Genomic DNA, 6874 nt, shown 5'->3' with positions numbered 1-6874 from the left:
CTACCAAGACGTCGAATTAAAGATGGTTTCGTCTCAATCATCAAATCAATCGCTAAAAAAGAGTAATTTCATTATTTGACATTTTTCAATTTCAATCGTTCTCGTACTGTTTATATCTGGTCCACATTACACGCGGAATGTTCGATTCGCCGTTCGTAGTCCGCACAAATGTGAACGCGTCGTCGAATCAACCAATGCGCATCCTTCGTCCAGTTTCGCGTCCCATCGGTTATCAACGGCGTTAAACCACGCCCATCGGCTGCTAGTCAGAGAGGGAAGCTGGTAATTCACTCCGCAAAGCAGCAATATGAGCGTTTGTACCGTTTCTTGAGAGAACCGCGCGACGTGACGAAATTCCATAGCCGTAAAATCGCGCGTCGAAAGTGTCATCCGATTGCGCGCCGTTTGCGGATACAGTGAGTGATACAGTGTCGTGATTGGTTTCGCTTCGTACACGTGGATACGATTTTTGGTTAGTTTTCTCCAAGCATCGAAAAGGATATCCGCCGCTTGTCGGTTCATTTGCCTCGAGGAATTGCTTTCGGTGAGTAAAGTGCCCGAGCGTGCACGAAAGCCCGCGTGTTTCGTGACGTTTTTTTCTTCTACATGTCAAATGTTCCCACATATTGCTGACAGATTGAGCGAGGGCTGTTCGCCAACGTACTCACATGTCGACGTCTTTAACGTGGAAAAACGTCATATGCGAGCGTAGCTCGGGCCAATCTCGTTCAATCTTACGAAACGGAGTCGTAGTTTCGTGAAATGTTTTTTCTTCCGAAAATCTTTCATCGAACGAATTGGGTGGGCATACTGTTTCATTCTTTCGGAGTTACAGTGGGTGTAGAATGTATTGTACAAAATGTATTCGTACACCGATCAATTTCCAAAAAAACTTTCCTGTGAAATTGTAGTTTCTTAATTTCTTTTTTTATAATCAATGATACTTTACATATTCTCGGAAGTCTCTAAGATAGATGTAGTCCAAACAACATTTACTAGTTGATATAATTTGTGAAATTAACAAAAAAATGCGAAAAGTGGGGTAAAAGTATAGAAGCAATAAGTATTTGGACGATTCTTATGACGAACCATTTACAGTAGAGTTTGTAACGTAAACACATTAGTTTATTGCTCCGTGGGAATTAGAAAACATCAAATTTCCAGTAAAGTACTTTTAAACAGTTGTCCGAATACTTATTGCTTCAACATTTTTATCGATTATTTGTTTTTTTCTTGTTAGTTTCGCAACTTACATAAATAACTATTTCTTTTTGTAATCCATCTATTTTAGACATTACCGAGAATATATAGAATGTCATTGTTTATAAAAAATAAGTTAATAAATTACAATTGATCGGTGTACGAATACTTTCTACACCCACTGTATCTCATTTATCGTCGACTGCGATGTTATCAACGACCACGTTTATGGTCACGATTTAATTACAATTTATATGGTATATCGTACTTTCTTGATAAATTTATCTACTAACTCCAACAATTCCTTTCTTTTTGCTAAGAATTAACTGTATGTTATTCGAAAGCTTTCAATTACTCCGTTCTTTTACTCCGCGTGTTTACTATTCAGAATCTAGTAGAAACGTAGGTCAGAGCGACGATAACTTGGAAATTTGTTAGTAAATATTACGCCTCGGTGTAGTCTGTCAGTTGTTCTTTTTTTTTTCTGGCAATTCCGTTTTCGCGATGAGACATCAACGTTTGAAGATAACCCACATCCTCTGTGTAACCCAATCGTGCGATTTACCTGTAGCCAGCAGAGATTTTTTAGCTTCTTTAGCTTTTAGCTTGAGAATTGACGATTTCTACTCTTACGCGGATCAACAATTGCTATATAATTTAAACTATTGAGATATAAACGGGGACAAACGATTCTAAAGAATAAGGGGAAAAAACAGATTTCAAAAATCTCAATGTCGGGTGCTGACCATTTTTTGAATTTTTTTTTATTATTAATTGACGAAGGTACGAACGAAACTATTGGTAGTACAATCAAGTACAAACGAAATACTATCATTTTCTATAAAAAAAAATTCATTTTTGAAAAGTCGGGTACCAGGTTCACATAGCTTTTTTCCCCAAAAAATCTTCACCTATTCATATAAAAACTTTACCGAGATAACATTTGATTTACGACTCGCTCGTTATCTAGATAAAGATATGTCCAACTACTCCAATTCCGTGTTGAAAAAGTCGCCTCGGTATATACCTATTTGGCAAGGAAAGAGAGACGAAATAGGTCGATAGTTTTACATTCGGTTTCCATTTGACTTCTAGATCAAATATCGAATCGTAAATTACACTTATCTGTCACAACGTATCTAGAATTTTTCCGTAGAAAGCGTATATGTTTAGCCCAAGTACCTAACCTGTCATTCGTTATTCCTATTCAAACGATTCACTTCTATCGGCGTATCATTGCGTACTTTATTCAATCAGTTACCTTTCATTGATAACGTGCACACTTCGCGTGAATCGCATGTCACTTTTAAGAACATTTTCATTTTAACGCGTCAAAGTCGAGAGGTAATATAAAATCTTCGAGGACCATTTTTCTTTTTCTATCGAGGAATATTTTTTCTCGTTATTTATCAAAGTGTGCTCCATTACAACCGATACGAAAAATAATTTTGATAGCCAGTTTTAGATTTTGACCGAAATCGACGAGCCACTCCCTTGCGAATTCTTCAAAAAATCGGTCTCTCATTTTCAAAAAATTTACTCAACACTTTAGAGAAAAACCTCCCATATGTTTTTTGTATAGTTCCATGAGATTTACTATGAGAAAAAGTTTCACTCTAAAATGTTCGTTATTGAAACAGCTACGAATTTTTGAAAATCAATCACCTTTCTACATATATTTCACCCAAAAAGAACTAAAAAATAGACGCTACTGGTAGATTCACATTTTATTTAAATTCTTCACCTAATGACTCGCAGTTTCTCGTTTTGACGATTAAAATCCGTTTACGCGATTAATAGTAATTCGAATTAGTACCGATTTTAATTCGCGTTCGCGGAAAAATTGAATGGCCGGCGAATGTATGTTACGTTGGCTTCTAGTTCACACTAAATAAGTCAGGGAACTCGAAAGGAGCAAAATCCTCGTAGCCACGACCGTTTAGATGTTGTATAAATTGGCAACTATCCAAGTTTCCGTACTCTCACCACGTTCTCAGTGTTGGGACCGCGCTATCACATTCCTTGTTCGTAGTATACGTGCGTGCTGTCTTTCCGCATGATTTTGTGCTAAGCATTTCTGCAGAATGATTATTTACGGCTTTATAATGCCATGTATTATATACTTATAATTGCGATCGTATCTAATCGTATTATAATTTGATTAATTTATTAGAATGATAACTTGTTGAATTGTAATAACAATTCATAAATTAACCAAATGAAATGGAGCAGTACAGAAACAATTGAAACAAGTAATTAGAACGAAGAAGCTAGCGTAAATAAATAATGTTGTGGTGAATCCAAACAATAAGTAATTGTTAGTTGTGATAAATGGTTGCAAAATTCCATGATACGTTGTTTAAACCTGGTTTCGATTCCTGCTGCGCGGGCAATTTGTCTTACATTTCTTTTAAAGTTAAAAGTAGCAGCATGCCCCCCTTTTTCAGGTTCTCTTATAGCTCGTGCTCGACCAGTCTTCTTTTCTCATATATTTTAGGATCTCTTAAAAGGTTGTATACCACGGTACCACTGCTATTCACTAGTTTAGCGACTTCGTGATACTGTAATTTCCTGAACGTAGAAGCTGAATTCGATCGGTTTCACATCATTCAAGGGAACTTTCGTCGACCCAATTTTCAATTCTCTTCTAAATACGCGAAGACTCCGATACTTTCGTTAAAAAAAAAAAAAACGTTTTACTATCCCTTTTGTACGGTACACAATATTTTTTTATTTTTTTACGAGTTTTCTTACTCGAATAAAAATTTTGCCCGGAGTTAGAATTAAATTAATTAAATTATTAATATTTCCGCGAACGCGAATTAAAATCGGTACTAATTCGAATTACTATTAATCGCGTAAACGGATTTTAATCATCAAAACGGGAAACTGCGAGTCATTAAGTGAAGAATTTAAAAAAAATGTGAATCTACCGGTAGCGTCTATTTTTTAGTCCTTTTTGGGTGAAATACATATATACATATAAAAAGGTGATTAATTTTCAACGTGTCTCGTCGATTTTGGTCAAACTCTAAAACTGGCTATAAAAATTATTTTTCACATCCTCGGTTATAATGGAGCACACTTCGTTAACTATTAATCGCGTAAACGGATTTTAATCGTCAAAACAGGAAACTGCGAGTCATTAAGTGAAGAATTTAAATAAAATGTGAAACTATCGGTAGCGTCTATTTTTTAGTCCTCTTTGGGTGAAATATAAGTAAAAGGGTGATTGATTACCACTGAATATATTCTGACGGTGTGCTTTAAAGAGAGTATATTAATTCAGTATACTAATTACGAATATAAAACTAATTTGTGATATTTTAGAAGCTGACAAAATTTCCATGAAATGAAAATTTCACGAACCCCCGCTTTGTATAAATGAGAAAAACAATTTGTGGATGCCACGGTTGCATGCGTACAGACTAGGTTTATATAGAATGAACGATTGCGACAATATACTAAATCAAGAAAATACGATAACACTGTCGCTATCTGTTCTGATTACCGCGATTGATACAACAAACGTTCTAGCCATGTGTCGCGTTCTAGATACCTTAGCAAACTCGGTGGTGGAAGTGGATTTAATGGAAAATTTCACAATTTAGTAGAGAGGGGTAAATCGTGTTCAATGGAAAAAGCAATTTCGTCGAGATTACATGTCAATCTACCCTCTGCAACAAAGATTCGACAATTCCGGCAAAATCGTTTACTTTTGTAATTAACGTTGCAAAATGCTTTTAATCGAGCACAAAGAGGAAATGGAAAGTGCTCCTGTGATATTGTCGTTATTATGTTTGGGACGTGCACACGTGTGGCTCTCACTTTGCTGCATTTTGATTTCCAATTTTAAAATTCAACTAGCAAACCAGCACTGGAAGTTCTGCATTCGTTAACTTTTTTTTTTTTTTTAGAAATTTATTTTTATATAGAAGAGAATATTTTTTTTAATTTCTTCTTAACGTAAATTTTGTTACGTTACTGTACTAAATTCACTGAACTTCGTTAAAAATATATAATTTATTACTTGTACATATATTTACGTTACTGGTAATTCTTTATAGAGAATGCTCGAATAAATTAAATGAAAATAATGTGGAAAGTGAATGTGATTAATTGTCAGAGACAATCCATTGCAAACGTTTGTATTTTCTCATAAATATTAGGTAGACTGGAAAGTAATCTCGTTTTTGCAATTTTAAATCCTTGTTTATCACTCAACAGCTCGTTGATTTTTATCGATCATTGAAACGTTGCACACTAGGTGACTGTTGATAACGAGGGCGATTACATAATTGCTTAAAAATAGAAATTTGTCAAAAATTTGTTTGAATTTAATGTAAAAGAAACATTACTTTCCAGTCTACCTAATATTTTCTATAAATCAATTCCGTAGAAATGGAACGAGATTAATGTCAGCAAATAAATGAACAGAGTGATCGATAGGTCAGTAATTAAGAGTGAATTATACATATATCTACTTCTCCCCAAGTAAATACCGACTTTATTACTATATGTATCTATTAATTAGAGTGGAAGCATCAGTTACGAAATACACACGTAGCAAATAATCGATTACTCTTACCCTCGTTTTAAGTTGCGTCTCAGAAGACTAGCAAATGTGTTTATAAGACAGACGTAGACTTCCGTTTGAAAAATGTGTTGCTTGGAAATTACTGGTACAATAATATCTTTTTGGTACGCGTCTATTCGATACCAGGAAAATTGAAAGTGATATTGAAAATTCGAAAGTGATATTTACTGCAAGTATGAAAGTGAATGCCTCGTGTGCGATACGTTGGAATAATCTTTGCGGTTTACCTGCGGTGATAATAATTCCGGAGGTGAGTTAGGGTAGCATCGGGAATAAATTGTTTACAATGAGAATGTGCAAACAGTAAATACATTCATAGTATCAATTTTCCCGAGACCAGTTAAATCAAAAATTAATTTTCCTTATTTGCTTTAAGAAAGTGATTTTTGTTTCATCCAGGAATATTATTAAACCATTTCGATCTTTCTAGAATATGTACAATCTTCGATAATTAATTTGATGTTACCTAGTATTAGAAAGTAATTTTTGTTTGTTATAGAAATGAACTCGATTTAAGTAGAGACATACAGTGTTTATTATTACTCTACGACCTTTGCGTCTTCTCCAGAAATAAATTAAATACATAATACCCATTTGCAATTAGCCTACGATAACGACAAACTAAGTAAAGGCCGGGGTCACGCGCAATTCATTACACAATCGCATAACAGATAAAAGAAATTTAATTTGTTGACTCCGTTACTTACACGTTTCGATTGCTCCGCAATACAGTTACGGGTAAAACGTTACCCCCTGATATTACACGCATAATTTATCAGTCGATATCACTTTTTTTCTTAACGTTTTCCGTCTCATTTACCTTTCCTCGTGCGATATAGAATGCCCACCTGTTGAAATCGACCTTTTCTCTTCCCCAGAGCGTCGCGTAAATCCCATAAACAGTACGTACAGTGGGTGTAGAATGTATTCGTACACCGATCAATTCTCCCAAAAAACTTTTCTGTGAAATTGTAGTTTCTTAACTTCTTCTTTTATAATCAATGATACTTTACATATTCTCGGAAGTCTCTAAGATAGATATATAGTCCAAACAACATTTACTACTTAATATATTTT

General features: G+C 34.7%; 1 protein-coding gene across 5 annotated transcripts in view; it reads left to right on the top strand.

Annotated features, from left to right (window-relative positions):
• Positions 1-284: 284 nt before the first annotated feature.
• LOC128873564 (protein kinase C and casein kinase substrate in neurons protein 1) overlaps positions 285-6874 on the top strand; it is a 70922-nt gene continuing 64332 nt past the window's right edge. For 3 of the 5 annotated variants that reach the window (XM_054117579.1, XM_054117491.1, XM_054117252.1), the window contains exon 1: positions 286-544. The gene's annotated coding sequence lies outside the window, so the exon portion shown is untranslated. Of the gene's footprint in view, positions 545-6874 lie in introns of all 5 variants that reach the window. The other 2 variants (XM_054117749.1, XM_054117667.1) reach the window with 2 other exon arrangements.

The sequence above is a fragment of the Hylaeus volcanicus genome, chromosome 1, assembly GCF_026283585.1.
Source record: "Hylaeus volcanicus isolate JK05 chromosome 1, UHH_iyHylVolc1.0_haploid, whole genome shotgun sequence".
Lineage (NCBI taxonomy): Eukaryota > Metazoa > Arthropoda > Insecta > Hymenoptera > Colletidae > Hylaeus > Hylaeus volcanicus.
This window is presented reverse-complemented; position numbering and strand designations above follow the sequence as displayed.